Raw genomic sequence first — 21,808 nt, 5'->3', positions numbered from 1 at the left:
CCCCAGTGTATACCCCATCCCACCCCTCCCCCTGCCTGTGTGGTAGATGATTTCCACTTTACTCTCTCTTTACTTTGATTAAATTCGATATTTTGACAAAAGGCCCATCATTATTATTTGGAATTTTCCCTCAACAATCAGACCTGCCAAAAGGGCATCCTTGGATAATTTGTTTTCTATTGCTGATTATAAAGAGCATATGATGTCTACCGTGGCTGCGAGATTTTGGAATTCTGATATTTTAGTAATTAAGTCTGGAGGGATTTCTGTCAAAAGCCACTGGGTTCCAAAATTGGTTTGTTTGCCTTTGGGATCATGGCCATTGAGGAGCTTGATAAGTAGTTGGAGGAGCTGTTCCTGTTTGGAGACTCCGGGTCTCATCAGGGCTGGGGAGAAAAGCCTGTTCCACTTCCCATCCTGTGAGGCCCCACGTGTCAAGTCACTGCTGAATTGCACCGGACTCTCCAATAGGTCTTAAAGATGGTGGCCACCATGCCTGGGGGTGAGGAGGGGACGGGGGACGCAGGGAAAGGTGGAAGGGACAACACCTTTTCCCACCCGGGGTGGCACAGAGCCATAGCTTAATGCAGAGTCCAAACGCATTTCTGCCAAAAGCCACTGGGTTCCAAGATTGGTTTGTGTGGGATCATGGCCGTTAAGGAGCCCTATAAGTAGCCAGAGGAGCTGTTCGGGGAAACAAACGTCTTGCCTGGGTGTGGTGAAAATGGAATTGTCATTTTCTTTTAATGGGAAAATTGTTTGCTTCAGCCTCTCTGGGAAAAAATTATAGAGATTTCTCAAAAAAGTAAGACCAGAGCTCCTATATGACCCAGTGATTCCGCTTCTTAGCATATGCCCCAGAACACAAAAACATTAATTCACAAAGATGCATGCACAATATATTCATTGTAGAGCTTGGTACAAAAGTTAGGATTTGGAAACAAGTCAAACGTCTGACAGATGAATGGATAAAGAAGTTGTAAGAAAAGAGGCAGTGTTCAAGAAGTTCCGGTCAAGATGGTGGCGGCTTAGTGGAAAGTGCTAGAGCTTGTGGAGGGACAGCAGCTCTCAGTGCTCTGAACCACTGATGGAGTCAGAAAATTTTCATGTGAGTGAATGTGGGTGCACTTGGATACTCTGTCTAAGGGAGAGCGTCATGCAAGGAAACTGGCCTGTCACCTGCTATGGAGTCCTGACCCAGAATGGGACTCTTGAGGATGGTGGTGTTATGGCCACCAGCTGGAGGAGCTACACAGCTCTAGGCCTCTCTGAATGAGCCATACAAGCTCATTTAATGGCAATCTGGCTAAAGGGACTCATAATTAAATCTCAAAAAGAGATCAAAAGACACAGTTAATTTCAGAGCCACACAATGCTGAACAACAAGGATAACATCAGAAGGGGGTGCATTAACCCAGTACCCTTCACATAAAGCCCCCGGCAGCTGCTTGCTCCCACAATTCAAAATTGCTTCTATGACTCTGGATGGACCCCTCTGTCTCAGGACAGACCTCACGGAGACATTAATCTGCTGAAAAATTGGGTATACGGGTTTTGTGACTGAAATCTCTGGATTTTCTTGGGGTCAGGATGGGCTACCTCTCCCCACTTCCCTAGTTTTCTGGAAGTCCTGGAAGTCACATTCACACCCAAAGCTATAGCAAGTTAAAAAAAAATGACTCCAACTGTGCTTTCCTAATAAAAGTACTTAACACCCTGAGCAAACATGATGTCCTCTTACTACTTGTATTGCTAACTATAATGCACAAAGAGAGATAGAAAGAAGTATGGTGCCTGTCATAGAGGCAGGTGGGGTGGGAGGTAGGGGTATGGTTGATGGAGGTAGCAATGGGGACATTGGTGGTGAGAAATGTACACTGGTGCAGTGATGGGTGTTGGAACATTGTATGACTGAAACCCAATCATGAACAGCTTTGTAATATTCTATCTCATTTTGTCTGCATTAAAATAAACAAATAATTTTTTAAAATGCAGTGTTAAAAAAGAGGTGAAATAATGCACTTTGCAGCAACATGTTACTGTAAAGGGTATCATGTTAAGCCAAATAAGTCAGAGGGTGAAAGGAAAAACAATGATCTCATTTATCTGTGATATACAGAAGGACAAAACAATGAGATGGGAGTATTGAACCATAACAAATTCTTGGCTTTGATTAAAATATGAGACTAATCCTCATTGTGGGTAAAGAAAGGGGAGAATGAAGAGGTAACTAGAGGTGAGATAGGGACAGTGTGGAGTGTCTAGGGCACTTTGTTGGTGGGATGCAGTAACCTTGTGTGTTCATACCAGAAACATTGAAACTACCAACTCCTCATAATTTTGTTAACAATACTGTAATTATGCTATCTGATTTATAAAAAATAAAAGTAAACAAAATAAGTTCTTCTGAAAATAAAAACATAAAATATTCTCACTGCATAAGCTACATAGGCATTAAGGTTCTTTTAACCGAGCAGATCATCACTGTTTTAACTTTAAATATCACCTACATATTTTATTTCTCCAGGTCATCAGGATGCACGTGTAGAAGACATACCTGTGTCAGGTTAATAATGAACATATTTTATGAAAGGTGTATAGATTAAAATGAGACTATGAAAGATATAAATATGGTCATGAAGAAAATTCACATGTGAAAGTCATGGTTAAAAGAATGTGTTGAAGAGATAGCTCAGCAGACCAGAGTGCATGTTCTGCATGCAGGTGGCCTGGTTTGATCAATCGCATGCTAGAGTCCCTTGATCACCACCAGGACCTCCAGACACTTATCAGGGTAACCCCCTTAGCACCACCAGGTGTTGTCCCCAAGCAAAGAAAAACATAACACAAGCCAACAAATGCAAGGAAAAATTTCAGTCCAGATTTTAAGGCTTTTCAATATGAACAAAAAAATACAAAATATCTTTCTGTAGCATAAACTTAATGTGTATACATGAATATGTCAAAAATGAAATACTTTTATCCTTAAACTAGTTAAAAAATTCACTCCTGTGGGTCATGAACCTTAGAATTAATATCATATTTCAAAATTGATTTGTGGTATAGAAATAGACTTTTATCTCTGAAAATACTTTAGAATATGGCAAAAAAGGAAAGTTTATTTACTTAAAAGTAAAATTACAGCAATAAATCCTCCTCTACTGAATTAATTTGACTCTTTTGGGGGCCGCAGCAGTGCTCAGGGCTTACTCTTGGCTCTGCATTCAGGGATCATACCTGGCAGGGCTAGGGGAACCAAATGAGGTGCAGGAGATTGAAACGCAGATGCACTGTATGTTAGGCAAATTCCCTACCCAATGTGCTATTGCTCCATCTCCTATTACATTTTTTTTTTATCAATGTACAGTGGTACTTAAGGCTTACTCCTGACTCTATGTTCAGGATCATTTGTGGCAGAGTTTGCAATACCTTACATGGTGTTGGGGATTTAAACTAGGCTTGGTCACATGCAAAGCAAGCACCTTAAGCTCTATACCATCTCTCTCACCCTGAATTGAACAATAATTGAATATTTATTGCTTTTCCCCACATAGGCAAAAATAAATTGTCAAACGCTATTTTTTAAACTATTGCTCTTTAGCAAAATATTGAGAAGAGATCTTAGTTATGTACTATATGATTTTATTATTTTATTTTAATTTTTGGTCTTTGGGCCATACCTGGCAGTGTGCATGGCTTACTCCTGGCTCTGCTCTCAGGGGTCACTCCTGGAGAACCTGGGGGACCATATGGAATGCTGGGAATTGAACTCAGGTCTGCAAGCGCCTTATCCACTATATTGTCTCCCTGACCTCCAACAGCTGAATTTATTAACAGAATATCATGCTCCTTAATTATAGCAATGTTTATTGTTACTGTTTTTCTATTATTGCTTCTTCAGTATTTTGGCAGCATTATGTAGTTTTAATGTTTCAGTTTATGAACTTTTGGAAGTTATTTTTGCAGTATGCAAATTTGCATTGGGTAAGAGAAATTACTAACATTCAAAATATCTATTAGCTTGCGTTTATTGAACATTTAATGGGTACCATGCACTATGCAAATTATTGTGCTTGCATTTTATTTCATTTTTTATGGGGTGCTTGGGGCAACTCCCAGAGACATTCTGGAGATGATGTGCTGCCAGAAACCGTCGTCTTACTCCATGTGCTCCAGTCTTTTGACTAACTCCCTGTCCCTTGTACTTATATTTCTAAGAAAATTATTAACTTTCACAGTACTCCCTGAAGTAAAGCTACTATCCAGATTCCAAGGAACTGACACTTTCAAAATTAAGTACAATTCTCAAATTACACTGCAAGCAGAAGAATTTGGACTGCAATCCAGACTTTTCTGATTTCTGCATCCTTGCTTTCAACTGTCTCACAGCATTGTGAAAGTTAATAATATTTCCCTGACATAGGAATACTGTAATATTTAATCCTAACAGAAATTATAAGAAGCAGATGTTATTCCTTATTAAAAATGAAAATATTTCATCACATAAATAATTTAGTTTGTGAATAAAGATTAATAACTAAAGACACAAACCAGTTGTCTGAATTTGAAGCCCATGCTGTTTTGACTATAGTAGCCCAGTCGAACACTAAGCAACTATGATAATTATGTCTCTTTGATTTCCAATTAGACATTCACTTGCCACATGCAACTATCAAACACATGAAAATAGAGACACTGGGTTTTAAGTTTCACTTTATTTTAATTAATGTTAAATGTAATTGTCATGCTCCTAATGGCCACTGCGTTGGACAGAGAAAGGATGATTGAGTTCTATCTTTCTGACCGCTGAACAAATATATAGAGAATTTTAAATTAACTTAATTAAAAATGGAATTAATTTTGTATAACTTCAATTATTCTTCATTTGGAAGCGATTTAGTTCAATAAAACTGAAATTTTCAAAAAAATAATTTATTTATATCTTCATGCAGGAAGACATTATTTCCCTCTTCAATTATTTTCTTAAGCTGACTTTACCCCTTATGTTCTTTATTTGTGTTCATCATGACTTTTTAAAAATTAATTTATTTTTTAATTAGTGAATCACTGTGAGGGTACAGTTAAGATTTATACATTTTCATGCTCGTGTTTCCCTCATACAATGTTTGAGAACCCATCCCTTCACCAGTGCCCATTCTCCACCACCAATAAGCCCAGCATACCTCCCACCCCCAAATCCCATATCCCCCCACCTCACCCTGCCTCTGTGGCAGGGTATTCCCTTTTGTTCTCTCTCTCCAATTGGGTGTTGTGGTTTGCAGTAGGGGTATTGAGTAGCCATCATGTTAAGTCTCTAGTCTACTGTCAGCAGGCATCACCCTTTCCCCACGTGGCCTCCAACCACATTTTATTTGGTGTTCCCTTCTCTATCTGAGCTTCCTTTTCCCCAGAATGTGAGGCCAGCTTCCAAGCCATGGAGTCAACTGTCTGGTACTTATTTCTACTATTCTTGGGTGTTAGTCTCCTACTCTGCTATTTTATATTCCACAGATGAGTGCAATATTTCTATGTCTGTCTCTCTCATTCTGACTCATTTCACTTAGTATGATACTTTTCATGTTGATCCACTTATATGCAAAGTTCATGACTTCATTTTTTCTAACAGCTGCATAGTATTCCATTGTATAGATGTACCAAAGTTTCTTTAATCAGTCATCTGTTCTAGGGCACTCGGGTATTTTCCAGATTCTGGCTATTGTAAACAGTGCTGCGATGAACATGTAAGTGCAGATATCATTTCAACTATACATTTTTGCTTTAAGCCCACCACCTCTACGTTTTCAGTGGACATATGGAATGTTAAATCAAAAACAAAAAGAAGGTATTTTCTCAATTGAATGTAGTAGGAAAACTCCTCATTCGAGGAAAAGGCTATGCTTTTGTTTCAACAGATGATAACCCCGCTGGGAAACTTTGGATCCCTTTTCATCAGAAGTAGAATTCAACCACCTGATTTGGATCTCAGACCACCAGAGACTCACAACCCTTCATATTCCAGCTCAGATTCATCACCAAAATGATCTCAGCTGGAAGTCACAAAGAAAGCAGGGGAGTCAGCATTTGAGGACCTGCAGCAAAGGCCTCTAGCCCCTTTCAGCATACCATAAGGTCACATCAAGAACATTCCTTATACCCCTCTTCTACAGGTTGTGAATTGGACAACGCCAGGCTTCCATATTTTGAATTAACAATACTTTACTTTTACCCTTTCCTTGGAATTCACAGGTTCCTGAATGAGAGAGAAATGACTATTAACAAAAACACCTTTTCATTTATCTCTAGGATATCCATTAGTATTGGAGCTTCCTTCTGTCTTTTTATCCACAGGCATGGAGACCAAGCCCCAACTGTCAAAGCCTCTAATAACTTTAAAGTGTTTTTTCAAACATAAGCTAGGTTGCACCTCTAGGACTGCCGAGGAACCAGACCAGAGAATGCTGCATTCCTCTGCTGAAGTTCTCCTGCCAGAAGTTGTGATGCTCCAGTTCCAGTGCTTCCTGACTGATCCAGTGCTTCTTGAAATTTATTGGACTCCTAATAGCTGCTCCCCTGAGACTCATTTCTGCTACCACTACTGATGCTGATACAGGAACACCTCTTCAGTTTTGATCCAGACACTTCATTTCTTCAAAATGGGACTAAATGACTCATCATTGGTGACTTTTATCACCCCTGGACAGTGCAGGACAATTGGACGCTTTACTACAAGCACTGCTCTGGGCCCAGGGTCAGACTGATATCTTAGTACAACTAATAAGACTGTATTGTGATTTGAAATTCTGTTGTGATTTGGAATTGTTCCTCATTTTCAAATTTTTGTGTTTTTGTAAAAAGAAAAAGGAGGATATGTAAAATAACATAGCCTCAGGTAGTTTAGGTTTATTGGGTTACTCCCATTACAGTGCTCCCTTTCCTCATTTTTTATTTGTAACTTCTTTCTTAGTGTTCTGTTGACTTCTAAATATTGTTTTTCTCTTCTCCTTGAGTCCTTTGCATAGTTTATTCAGAGCCATGTCCTTTTTGTATGGACACAGGAAGACTTAGCAAATGCAATGCTTTTGTAACCTGAGAGTCATTTGACTCTACATGATATTTTCCTCCTGGGCATCTGTTCTCTCAACCTAAGCCTCAGCCGCCTTTACTTCCTAGCACCCCCAAAAGCAGGGTCCCGACAAGGGACGAGACGGACCCAGGGCAAGCGGTGAGTTGTGTGCTACCCTGGCATCGAGATGGGCCTGGCCAAAGTGCCTAATGCTTAACTATAAGTTAAGAGCTTGATCATGGACAAATGTTGTCATGATCCAAACAGTGATAACTAGATTTGGACCCTGCTAGGGTTAGGAGTGATTAATCTGGCCTGAGTGCTGTGGTCTGAGTCTGTGGCAAGATGTTGCCAGGAGAGCTGCCTTGCAAGCTTCAATGTATCTCTTTCTATGTTCATAAAAAATAACTAATATTAAGATGTAATGAGTGTTTGGAATAAGGAGAGAAAAAAAAACCCTTAAGAGTTAGCTTGCCTACTGGCAGTCAGGAAGGACTTTGGAATGCCCCTAGGTTGTGTTCCCTTTGAAACTGACAGCCCTCAGGAAGGGCTTTCTTATGTTGATTTTGCTACCTGTCAGTGTGTACCGGAGGGGCAAGGGCGAGAGAGGAAAAGGGGAGGAGAAAGATGAGAGAGATGAGATAGTAGATCCAGAGAGAGGACAAAGCTGGGAGTTGGGGAGATGAGAAAGATGAAAGATTGAATAAACGGTAACTAATCAGCAACCAGCTTGGTCCTCGTTCTTCTCACCTGCCCTTGAGCAACAGCCATACACAGCGGTTCCAGAGCACGGAATGCGGGTGATGAGACAGAGCTCCCCGGAGAGCCTGCGAGTGCACACGCCTCTCAGTGTACCTTAGTTTTTTACATCCCACCATTGTCTTCGGGGTCAGAGGGTTTCCTCAGATAGGTCTGCTGTAAATCTGAGAGGTGCTCCTTTGTATGTGGTTTCCTTCTCTGACCTTGCTGCTTGCAGAATTGTGTCTCTATCCACAGCTTCTGTCATTCTGAGTATGATATGCCTTGGAGTTTTTTTATTCGGGTCTCTTTTTGCTGGTACTCTTCGGACTCCTTGGATCTGGATGCCTGCCTTCTCCAGCTATGGGAATTTCTTAGCAGTGATGCCTTTGGCTGTGTTTTTTTCATTAGGATTACTACCCTGTGCTTCTGGTACTCCAATGATTCTTATGTTGTTCCTCTTGAAGTCATCCCCAAGGATTCTGATTCACTCTATAGCCATTTTGAGGTCTTTTGCCATTATTTGTTGTTGTCTGTAAGCTTTCTGCAGCTCATCTTCAAGCTCACTGATTTTGTCTTTGGCTGTAGTCATTCTACTGTTGAGGGCACCTACTGTGATTTTTAATTCATCTACAGAATCCTTTATTTGTGTGACTTCTGTTCATAGCTTTGTGACATCTGTTTGTAGCTTTGAAATTTCTGATCTCATTTCTTCCTGCATTTTCTTGGTTGACTGTTCCAAAGCATCATTCATCTCCTCCCTTAATTTACTGGATGTTGTTCCATGGTTACTTTGAGTACATCGACCCTCTTCAAAATTTCCTCTCTGAATTCTTTTGCTGAGAGGTCCTGTATGTGGGTAAACCCTGTGGAGATTTCTGGAATCTTTTCTTTATCTTCTCTTCATGGAGGGGATTTTTGCTGTTTCTTCATATTGGTATGGAAGTCTAGAGTTGGAACCTTCTAGTTGTCTATCCCTGTTCCCTATTTCTGCAGGGGGGATTCTGTTTGTGCTAAGTTGATTATGGTAGCCTTGTTCCAATTCTAGAATACTTCCTTACTCTCAGGCGCTCCTCTTGGTTTGTGTGGGGCCTCTAGTGATGACTTCAGGCTATGCTGTTTGTATGAGGAGTTTGTGCAGATTCTATTGTTCACTGACAGCTTTTGTGAAGTTCAAGTCAGCTAAAGGACTACTTGGCAAAGAATGATTGAGATGGCCAGGGTGATTCTCGAAGAAATAGGTTACAGAGAGTATAATGTAAGGGAAATTACAACTGCGGCTGCAGCTCCAGCAACTGCCCACGCCCCTTTGAAGCCACGCCCCCTGAAATACAGGCCACATCCCCAGCAATCTTTTGGGGCATAGAGCGGGGTAGAAGGGGTGGATGGGGTCATGATCGGCAGAGAGTACCTGATGGGCAGTTTGGGCATTACAGAGGAGCAGAGAGGCGTGTCCATGCAGCGCAGGGGGTTGGGGGGTTCCCATCATGACTTCTTTTAAAATTTCCTCAAAGTTAAAAAATCAGATAGTTAAAGTTATATTGAAAAGGTATTTTACCAATATAATAATGTGTTGTGTAATCCCGACTCTTTCCACTTTATCTTTCTACATGAGAAAATGTGAAAAATGTCTTCAGTGATTGTGCAGCAAATCTGTTTAGTATTTGTATTGTGACCCTCCCAGAGTGGTAAATCCCAATTTAGAGGAAGAGGAGTCAAACATGAGAGAGTCAAGTCAAAGGGGGATTGAGTTTCATGTCACAGTTGCAAGTCTGGGCCAAAAACTCAAGGCAAAACAGTTTTTGTTTTCCTTTTTTTAGTAACACAGGAAAATACCCAAAGGCTTGCAAAATTAAATGCTTCTCAGGCTAAGGTCTTGGAGAAGAGACTTTATTGACAGACTGCTTTAATATCTACTAAAGCTGCCTGACTCAGAGTAATCTAAGATAGCCTCTTGTCCCCGTTTTGCTCTCAAAAATATCATAGGACCTGAAGCAATATCAAGATGTTATTTTTATTTTAGAACTAATCTTAGAATCTGGTAAGATACTATCTGAGGCAGTGGTTGTTGTTATCATTGCCTTTAATTCCTTGCATGTGGTAAAAGTTTTGGGGAATCATAAAAGAACCAATAGAAACAAAACCATATTGTTAAACAAGAAACTGGAAGGCATCTCACTATCTAACCTGAACCTATACTATAAAACCACAATGATTAAAATAGCTTGGTACTGGAATAGAGAAACATTCTGATCAATGGGTCATAATAGCATACCCAAATATAAACCCCAATACGTACGGAGCTTAGAGCATGAAGTGGAATAAAGGCATCTTTGTAACAAATAGTATTGGGAGAATTGTATAACCACATGCAAGGAATTAAAGTTGGATCCACAACTCACATTTTACTTAAAAGTGAACCCAAACTAAATGAGTGCTAAGTGAAGAGAAAACATTTGCACTCAACACATGAGTTAAAAGGTTGTTATCAGGATCTATAAAGTACTCACAAAGATTAACAATGATAACAACAACAAAAATACAAAAGTTTATCAAAAAATGGGAAAAGGAAATGAATAGACACTTCTCTGAGGAAGACCAATAGATAGCCAACATGCACTAGAAAAAAATGCTCATCATCACTTATTATTACGGAAATACCAATCAAGATAACAATGAGATACCATCTTACATTAGTGAGAATAACACATATCTAAAATACTGGGAACAATCTCTACTGGTGGGAATGTAGTGTTAAAGAAACCCTCATCCACTGCTGTTAGGAATTTTGTTTGGTCCAACCACTATGGAAAACAATATGGAGGGTAATCAGTAAATTCACAATTGAGCTCCCATATGCCCCAGCAATTTCACTTTTAGGTGTCTATTCCCAGGACAGAAAAACATTCATTCAGAAGAACACGTGCACACCATTATTCATTGCAGCATGCAGAACAATAGCTAGGAGATGGAAGCAACCTAGATGTCCAACAACACATCAGTGGATCTTGAGATGTGGTATATTTATACAATGAAATACAATACAGCTGTTAGGAAATATGGAATAAAGCAATTTGCAGCAACATGGATAACGTTGAATGCTAAATGAAGTAAGCTAGAAGAAGAATAAACACAGGATTATATCATTTATATGTGGTATTTAGAATAACTGGCTAAGGGAATGCAATGTTTTAAAGTGGGGAAGACTTGATCAATTTTAGTTGTAGAGTATAGGGAGAAGGAAAGAAGGAGTGAAGGTGAGGGCAGAGAAGAAACAGATGAGAAGCATTAGGGCCCAGATCAGGGGAGCCAGGTAAAAGGGTGATGTTAAGAAATAATGAACCAAATATCCAAACCATAGAGTCAACACTACTGAAATCAAGAGACCCAAACTTTAACAAACAAACTTAGGAAGATACCTGTCAAGAGGGCAGGCCGTGGGAGAGTGGGGGAATTTGGGTGGGAACCTGGGACCACTGGTGGAGGGAAGTTGACCCTTGTGGTGGGATCAGTGCTGCAATATTATATGTCTAAAAATCAACTATAAATAACTTTGTAGATCACAGTGCTTCAATAAAAAGTGTGGAAAAAGAAAAAAATGAAAATTCTACTGGCTAGTTATAAAAATATCAACTATCTTTTCCCCAGTTGGAATGATTTTCTGTAGGTCTCTTTTTATTAACTTCAATTTGTTTCAAGATTAAACAATCCATTAAAAAATTCTTTAATCATCAGGTTGAAGATACTCTTTTAGCCATATTTCTTATTTTTTTAAAAATTTTATTTATTTATTTTGCTTTTTGAGTCACACCCTGCAATGCACAGGGATTACTCCTAGCTCATGCACTCAAAATTCTTCCTGGTGGTGATCGAAGGACTATATGGGATACTGGGAATTGAACCCGGGTCGGCCATGTGCAAGGAAATGCTCTACATGCTATGATATCGATCCAGGCCCAGTCACATTTCTTATTAATCACACCTCCTGACCGCAAATGAATTCTATTAATAAGTTAGATTGATAAAACATAAGCTCATTGGTTTTCTGCTTGTGTTTAAATCCTGACCTTTACTTTGATTTTTGTAAGCTGTGAAATTGTTAACAATGTTAGTAAATTTAGTAGTAATTTCTTTGGAAAGTGGGCATAATAATGGCACCTACAACATGGAGGAGCTGCAAAGGTTGAATGAAATGAATTCTGTGATATACTTGCTGTAGTATTTGACACGTTAAAAACAGGCAGGAGTTAGATTAGTGAAAAAGCATATGATTTTATCCTTGGCATTTGTGCATATGAATGCACGTGTGTCCCATGCCCCCTTCCCACACACACACTCACATACACTCACTCAAGAAAATCCACTTAATAAGTGGCATGGCATTTCCATCATTGTCTGTATAATTAGATGTAATGAAATTAATGACAACCATTAATTACACATTTCTGTCTATCTATATGTAGAGCAATGCACAGAAATAATTATTCAGTTGGAGCCCAGGAGAATTTCAGCTGACTAATGACGAACTTTGAAATTTTCTTACAGCTCTATCATGAGTTTTCATGCACACTAATAAAAACACATGTCGCAGTTATAATAAATAATCTTTGGTAGCATCTATAATCAAGTTGAATAGAGATGCAAATCACCAAAAACAGTTTTCCTATTATTTTAGAATAACAAAACATAAATTTAAAATAATTATAGTTTTTCTTGAGAATTTTTTCTGAAGTTAGCTAAAACCTATTTGTATATTTTTAAGGAACAAATCATTATCAGTATATAAACCAGGCATGATGATCATAACACTTCTTCTTGTACAAATAAATTATCCTTTCTGGTTTTGCTGTGTTTCATATTTGTTCAAGGAAATCTTTTTAAACACTGAATCAAAGTCCAGAGTTCAGATTACATCTTGTTCATGTAAGAAATAATTTGACTGGGTCTATGTGTCTAGTTTGATCTCAGTCAACTATGATAGTAAGAACTGTTTTGACATACACTATAAACTCAGATATTATCTAAAAACTACAACTTTAAAAATGGTGGCATTGATCTGGGCACTTCTTCAGCCTATTTCACGGGTTTTCACAGGACAAGCTATGCTTGTACTTTTGTGACAATAGTCATGACAATTCTACAAATATGAGAGTAACTTACTGTTATATTTTAGAATAATGAATAAAAAGCCAGATTGAAGTGGCAATGTAATGAAATTAGATGTCATGAGACCCATCAATATTTCATCTTTGACATTCAACCATTCCGATAGGTTGGCCAAGTATTCTGAGAAGTGGTCTCTATATCTCTTAAGGAGTCTTGGGAGGTCCCTCCTCTCAAGGTGAAAATAGTCACTATCACTGTCATCCCATTGATCAATGATTTGCTCGTGTGGGCCCAGTAAAGTCTCCAGTCATCCTAACCCTGAGATTTTAGCAGCCTCTTTTTACTTGTCCTTCTCAATGGTGCCATATTAGAGGCTCTTCAAGGTCAGGGTAGTGAGATCCATCATTGTTACTGAACTTGGCCTATGAATACACCACAGGGAGCTTGGCAGGCTCTCTCGGTAGCTGAACTCATATATGACTTCAGTAGTATGTTGGCCTATATATATTTATGTCTTTATGTAAATAAAGAATGGATCATGTGCATTCATGTGTGAAAAAGGACATATGAAATTTCTTACTAGAAACATTGGGCTAGAGTGATGGTATAGGGGGCACAGTGGGTAGGACATTTGCCTTGCATGTGGTAGATCTTGGTTGTCTTGGTTGAGGTTCCATCCCTGCCAACTTATATGGTCCCTTGAGTCTTCCAGTACTGATCCCTGAGTTTATATCCAGGAGTTAGCCTTAAACAGCTCTGGTGTGGCCCCCCAAAAAAACCCTGCCCCAAACACACACAGAACCCCTCTCACAAAAAAAGGAAAAAAAAAGAAAATATTTGGGTGCTCCATTTTCTTTGAGACACATAGTAGAAAGGTGAAAAAAAATACAATTCCTGTCTCTTTAGTAAGGATCTAAGAGCATATAATTTTTTTTTCATTCAATTAGTGCTTATCTTAGGATATGTTGATATGCTTAGTTTTTGAATGAACAACACATAAACTCCTACTGTGTTGAAAAAATCAATGGCTAAGTTATGTTTACTCAGGGAGAGAGATTAGCATCCGGCTAGTTGCTATGGGAACTACATTCCTTTGTTCACTAAATTAACCCACCCAAGAAAAAGATAGAAACTTTGTGAATAATTGAGAAAATACACTCTTACAATATACAATTTTGGAAAATATTAAACAATATTAAAATGTCTCCCACAATTCTTTAATAAACATTTTCTTAATTTTTGAGATGTGCCTTTTATTTAACTGCACATTTTCTTTGTAGTAGAGGCATTTGAATAATTCACACATTTTACCATCTTGGCTCTCAGGCTCACATTATAGCAGAACACCTTCTTTTATTAAAGTTACATTATAGAAAGAAGCATACACACAAGGCACATAGGATTGATTATATATTCTTTAAATACAGTTTTGCCATCTTGTATGTTAATGTCTCTAAAATAATCTGTGATAAAGTGCCTTTATATTCTTTCTCCAACTGTTCTTTGTAACACATTTGCCTTCAAAAATTACTTCATTCTCTGGTGCAGAATCCATCTTACTCTATGAGCACTTATCATATTGCCATATATGGGAAATTTATGCAAGGTTTATTCATGGTTATGTGACAGACTAACTCCTAATGCAAAAGTATTTTGGGGGAAAACAACCATATGCCACATCTCTATTCCTTTCTGTTTATTCACTTACCACCTTCTATGATTATCCTTTTTCTTTCAGCAACATCTTTCATTCGTTTCTCACTGGGAGATTATTTATGATGCACTTAAATATGCAAGTTATATGCTAGATACTGGGCTATAATGGAGAATAGGGTACAATTTTTTAACAGTCAATTATAATGTAATATGATAGTTATTGGTTAAATAAATAACATTATTATAAAAATACTAGACAATACTGTCTTAGGCAATCAAAAACAGCTTTTCCGAGAGCATGACTTTATCAAACTGTAAGACTGCCAATCTAGATATTATAAATGATGGCCAGAAAAAAAAAGATTTAGTTATTAGAAATAATATACCCCTATATAAGTTAGGGAATTCAGAGAAATTCAGAGATGAGACATCTGTAACTGGGATAATGAAACGTGCTACAAAAAAGGTTATTGAGCTCTAGCCAAATATTGAAGTGGGAAAGGAGCAGGGTAAACACACTTAGCTAGAGAAATTGCCTCAGAAAACTTCCCTATATCTAGGTGCTGAGTGCATAGTAGAGAAACAGCATAGCAAACTCTCCTGAGCATCAAGTATTCACTGACAAAGGCAGTTTAAAACCTTCTGGGACCACAGGGCTTGAGCATTAGTAGAGCAGAGGGTATGTTTGCCTGCCTATGGCCAAACTGGGTTTGATGCCAATGTGCATCTGGTCCCCTGAGCCCACAGGTATGATCCCTGAGCACAGAACCAGGAGAAAGGCCTGAACTCCACTGAGTGTGACTCCAGAACAAAACAAAACAAAACAGAACAAAACATCTGCTGGCGTCAATGTAACAAGACTTCTGGATAAAGTCTTAGAAATTAGGAAACCTTTGTATACCTCGAGGAAGTGTGGACAGGAGATCTGGCAAAGAGCCACCTGTTTCTGCTTTGAATTCAATAGATGTCTTGCTGTCAGATGGATGCCATTGGAGTTCAGTGGAATTAATAGGAGATAGAAGAAACTCAGGTTAAATTCTCTAATAACCTGGATGAACAGAGTCAGAGAACACTTGGAAGGACATATTGTTTGGAAGAGGAGATACAAGCACTAAATTCATTAATAGGCTCACACTAAATTCTTTATCCCCAGCTGTGATCCTTCAAAATAGAGTCCAATGCTATCAAGTTTTCATAATACTGTCAGTAAAATGTTAAAAAATTAACTTTCAGAGTGAAGAGAGTTAAATAGAAAAAGGCTGACAAAGAAATGCACATCTCACAATGACTCAAAGTTTTTTCTAGATGGGAGGGAGGGTCCTACAAGCCAAGCTGTCTTGCGGGAAGTGAAGTCTTCGGGATGCAGATTGTGGAGCAGTCTTTGAGGGAAGAACACGACTCTGCAAGCTATTTACCCTGGTTTGTGAGCTTTGATAGTAGACTCTGACTTTGTGGACTTATAAGATACAAGCTTAGGAACTAGCTAAACCTTTAAGAGCAATTATCTCTCTAAATTCCATTACGGTAAATTATTTCTTCAAAGCAGAATCCAAGAGTGACACAAAAAATTCCCACAGACTATTTATCTTAGGAATTCACTTCCTGACTCAAGAATCCCAGTCTGTTAAGCAACAGGCAGAAGGCTGCAGATGGTATCTATGACTCGCTTGAGTAGTCAGATGCATGAACTTCCTCTGACCAATAATTTTTCCTGACCTTGAAATCCTCTTAACAATCTTAATTTTATCAAATTTATAAACACTAAATCTACTACTGCCATATGCTTAGTATGCTGTGTTTTGAAGGTACAGATTACAGGTAAAGAGGTAAGAAATATCCATCTGTTATTGTGATGATCTTCTATTTAACATGTCAAAATGCAATGCTTGAAACTGCATCTTCATATATAAAATAATTCCCGGATAATGCAGAGTATCAGAGTCCTCTACATTTCTTTTTCATTGTTGTTGGGGGGTGGGCCAATGTGGAAAACTTTCATTTACCTGTAAAATTATTCAGAGAAGAGAAGTGAAAGGGAGATTATCCAAACATCAAGTAGATTTTATATTGTTGATTCTTCAGAGGCTAGTATATTTCCTGACCAAACCTATAGAATGTTCAGAAAAGGACTACTTTAGAAAGTATTATTTCGTACAATGGAATACCATAATTACATGATGAAAAAGAAAATACTATTACTTTCTTCATTCACATAAATACAGCATTAGTATATATTAAGGATATAGTAAGAAAAACAAAATTACAGAATGTAAAATTATGGTATGTTGATATTTTTGTTTAAAAGGAGATAATTTTTTGATAGATAGCATATTTATATATTTGTGTATCTAGAGGATTTTTCATTAGAATACAAAAAGCCCTGGTAACCAATGACAGTGATTCCTTTGCTAAGATAGGAGGCTAGAAAAGGTATATACTGGGTGACTAGTATGGGAGGAAGATTTAATTCTTACTGAGTCAACGTTTTCTATTAGATCATTTGACTATAAAATTATGGTTGTTTTTTATTAAAAACTAACTAAATAAACATCACATATGCCTTATGGAATGGTAGGGCTATTAATTAAAAATTTAGTTTTACTATTAGTAAGTGGTAGTTATAAGATTTGCAAAAAAATATTTAGCATGGAAATGATATATTAGGGCTCTAATTTGGCCACTTTCAATGAACCAGTATGCTACACATTTATAGAAATTGGGTCTTTAATGAAGTTTTATGTCATGGTATAATTGGTTCTATATATTCTTTCAGATCAAATGTTTCCGTAATTTTAAATTTATTATTTCAGGTCAATAGATAGTGTAAGAGATAAGGCTCTTGCCTTGAATAGATCCAACATAGGCTCAAAGCCCTGACACCATATACAGTCTCCCAAATACCCCCTGGAGTGCCCCTGATCATGGAGCCAGGAGCAGGCCTTCAGCAAAGTCTGCTTTGGTTCACCCTCAAAACAACAATGAAAAAATTCTTTAGGAATTAAAAAAATTGCTAAAACTCTATATTAAGTTGCCATTCTCTGTATTTTTCCATTTCCTCAACTATTGGGCATTGAAAATATTTGTAATTCATCTGTCACTTGTGCCAAAATAGACATTCTGGGAAAACCCCTCATTTCTCAATCTAAAAACTACTGTGAGATGCAATTGTGCTCACACTAGAAATGTAATATTTACTGGATATGAATAGCTCCCCTACAGCAACTGCTGACCTTGACAGTGTGACTCAAGAAAGACACGGGTTGAGTCAGTGATGAAGTATATTCATTGAATATGAGAGAAAGACAGAAAGAGACAGAGAAAAAAATCTGAAGAGAAACATTCATTGATTTGTAATCCTGTTTTAAGAAAAATATAGCATTTAAAGATTTTTATCATTATGGTGATAATTGCAACAGATAATTCATGCTGATAGCATAAAAATTATTGATACAATCTTAAGAGATTGTACACTTCCTGGTTTTGCTTATTTATGATTACATTTCAACTACTGAAAGTATTCCTACTTTAGAGGTTGCAGATAGGAGATGAATCTTAACTAAGGAAATTTTCTCTCAGGATGGAAGATATGTTAAAGTGTCAAGAGACAATGTTTCACTGGAAACGTTACTAGAGACTTGACAGAATAAAAATGTCTTGGCACTGAGTAAGCAAATGAGAAAGAAGCGGTGGAGATTTGTCTGAAATAGTCTATCTTTTTGCTTGGAATTTTTTCTCTTTATTTTCTGACTCTAGATGCTTCAAATCTTATTTCGAATGCCTCAGCAATCCCATCTTTCATGGGTCTTCAGTCTGTGCCAAATTGCTTCAAGTTGGGTAAAAAGCAAGTTACAATATAGCACAGTTATGGAAAGCACACACATAGTTCATTTTATAATCACACTCCTTGGGGGAAAATCATTTGCATACCAAATACACTTTAAATAGTAGTTTCACTTCTAAGGAAATTTTGTCAGTTTTTGAAAAATTATACCCACTTCTCCAAGAACGTTTACTAGCTGTGAAAATATTTAAAAACACTGTGGCCTGATTGCTCTATAGACACCTCCTGCTAAAAGTGTTCAAAGTTAAAGTCAGTATATATGTCACTTATTGTCCCATCATCCCCTTTCCTGCTCAGGGTTGTATTCTCAGCAAAGTGTTCTCTACCTTCATTACTCTAAAGCCTCTACATGGGCCTGTCAAACTCACTTTCTAACCATCTCTTAGATCCACCCCTTTAGTCTCTCCCATTAACCCTTATAGTTAAATTTGAATCATAGTTCAGTCCATGAGTAATGCAGTAGTTTCCTAGTCTCCTTGTCTGTAATATTTCTTTCAACTTGATTCACCTCTACATTTTTTAAAAGAATATGAATATAACAATGCTACTTCATTCAGACAACTTCTTTATAAAGAATTCAAGGCTATTAGCTAGTGGATACTGACCTAATTTCCCAAGACTAACTTTTGTATTGCTTTCCTTAACTCTTTTAAATTCTTGGGCCCAATATACACTGCTTTCCTGGATGAGACACATTACTCTAATGATTTTATCTAATTTGAAATGCAGTTGGCAAAGAGAATCCTAAGAACTCTGACAACAATAATGGGCATAGCAGTAAATGTTTTCTATGGGCTATGCTTAACTGTGCTCAAGGCTTACTCTTGACTCTGAGCTCAGAGATGCAATTCTGGCGGTGCTTGGGGGACTATATGGGGTACCAGAAATCAAACCCAGGTTGGACACATGCATGCCAAACACCCTGCCTGCTGTACTAGCTGACCCCATCAGTAAATGTTTGAAAACACATATGGGAAAAATTGGGCTTGTCCTCTAAACTAAACAAAATAGAATATACAAGCATAAACAAATTATTTCTCCCAAAGATAGATACTAAGGAAAAGATTGCAAGAAATAAAATCACAACCTTGCTAAAGTGTAGCATTTTTTTGTGAAAAGGGAGAAAAAACAATAAATATAAAATTTCTTCATCTAAATAACTTGAACTTGCAGGGAAAGAGGAGTGAAAGAGTAACTGATATTCCAGGAAGGGAATGGCATAATGGTAGCTGAAGGAAGTGAAGAACAGATTTTCTCTGTCGTTATATTACAGGCAACCACACTCATTCCCTGCATTTTTCTGAAGCAGTAGAGCTTTTCCATATTTTTCGTCACATTCTAGAATTCATTCTCCTTTCTTCACCTGCCAGTTGAACTATAAATGGATCCTCCAAGTTTCTAATTAAATGTCCCAACTCTAAATCTTGCTCAGCACTTTCCTCTGTGGCAATACTTTCACCAATTCTATCTGGAACTGCTTGTTTAGTTGTTATTTGCACAAATATATCATGCTTTCTTCATGGACATTATTGTGTTTCTAATGTTGGTCACTAAGTAAAAAATGACACTTTTTTTTTTTTTTGCTTTTTGGGTCACACCCAGTGATGCAAAGTGGTTACTTCTGGCTCATGCATTCAGGATTTACTCCTGGTGGTGCTCGGGGGACCATATGGGATTCTGGGAATTGAACCTGGGTCTACCGAATACAAGGCAAACACCCTACCTACTGTGCTATCACTCTAGCCCAACATTTCTTGAGTCAATTAATGAATGAATTTACCATGAAATATGAAGAAAGAAATAAGCAGTGCCATTAATAAAGTGATTAAATAAAATTCAAGATTTAATGGAATAAATTTGAGAAGATCCACATTCAATTTGGTTAATCTTTGAGAAGTCATGAATCTCTTTGATATTCTATAGGAAATCATCTATTTTCTCTTTTTTTTTCTTGTTAATTTTCAGTACATGAAGAACTTCTGCTTTGTCAAATATACACAGAGACAATGAACCTTTATTCGCCCTTTTTCTTGTTCCTTTCCCGTAGTGGAGAAGTGATTTATTTGATAGGCATAATGGTCAGAATCTGACTTACATTGATTGATAGCTCTTTGAAAGTTCATTATCAAAGTGTTCAAGAGTCCTAAACTTGTGACCTTTTTATTGAGTTGTAGGTAGTTTCATGGGAGTCAGCCAAGTTTTTTCTACTTTGCAAACCCAGATTTCTCCAAAGGTAAGTCCCAGTGTCTGACATATGATGTTATACATTTTGGGGGTAATAGAGGTTTTTCTATTCTAATTTCCTATATATCAATCAGTAATGCCTTTTCATGTACAACTGGCTACTTTTTAAAGTTTCTGTTTGTAATTATTCTGGATGGAATGAGACTACCATTTCAAAATCAAGAAAAAGTAAAACTTTATACATGCACATATATATGTGTCACAGCAAGCTTTTGACTATTGTGATATTAGATTCACTAAATGAGTAACCAGAATATGATATGGGTTATGCTAATGAACTGATGTGAGATAATCCATGGAAATTATGGATTCTAGTCCAAATTACCTATCTAGTCCAAAGACACAGAAATCAGTGTTAGAGATATTTAGTCACAAGTTTTCTCCCCCCACCAGACCATGTGTAGAAAATTGTTAGATATTCCTACACCATTACTCTCTGTGGCTGACTGTGCAATATAGACTTGGATTTTGCTTATATGGTGATTCAGTACTTTTTTTTGAAACTAGGTCAGTCACAGTTCACTTATTTTAAGGTCTTTAAAAGATATTATTTTTAATAATTTACACTTAATTATATGATATTATTATGGTATCTGTATACATATTTTTAAAAAATATTTTTTATTATAGTTTAGGTAATAAAGTCAGAGTAATGTTAAGTTTACTTGTGTAGATATACAAAGTTAATTCCTATCTTTACTACTGAAATGTCCATTAAAGTCTTTTCCCCCCATCCTTAATGCTATGTCTGGACCATCCATTGACTCTAAGTATTACTGCTAAAACTTTCCTGAGCTTTTATTTCCTGAACCTGATTTTATGTAGCATTTCCTTTCTCTATATGGGTCAGAAATCTCCAAATGAACAATATATTGGAGGTCGTGGTGGAGGAAACAGGATAATATTTCTCAATCTGAACATAGTAATAACTTCAATGCATTTGATTAGAATGAAATTAAGGACTTTTTAACTGGGAATGGCATAATTCATTTTCTCCTTCAATACACAGGATCATTCTACCAGTGAATTCAGTTCCAGCTCTTCATTACATGGTAATAATACAGCAAGAATCTATACACTATAAGTTATGGCAAAACGCACTTTAAAAAAATACAGTCAAAAGATGGAGTGACAGTACAGGGTTTAAGGTGCATGCCTTC

Source organism: Sorex araneus, chromosome 2 (assembly GCF_027595985.1).
Source record: "Sorex araneus isolate mSorAra2 chromosome 2, mSorAra2.pri, whole genome shotgun sequence".
NCBI classification, from domain to species: Eukaryota; Metazoa; Chordata; class Mammalia; order Eulipotyphla; family Soricidae; genus Sorex; species Sorex araneus.
Note: the sequence above shows the minus strand (reverse complement) of the source record.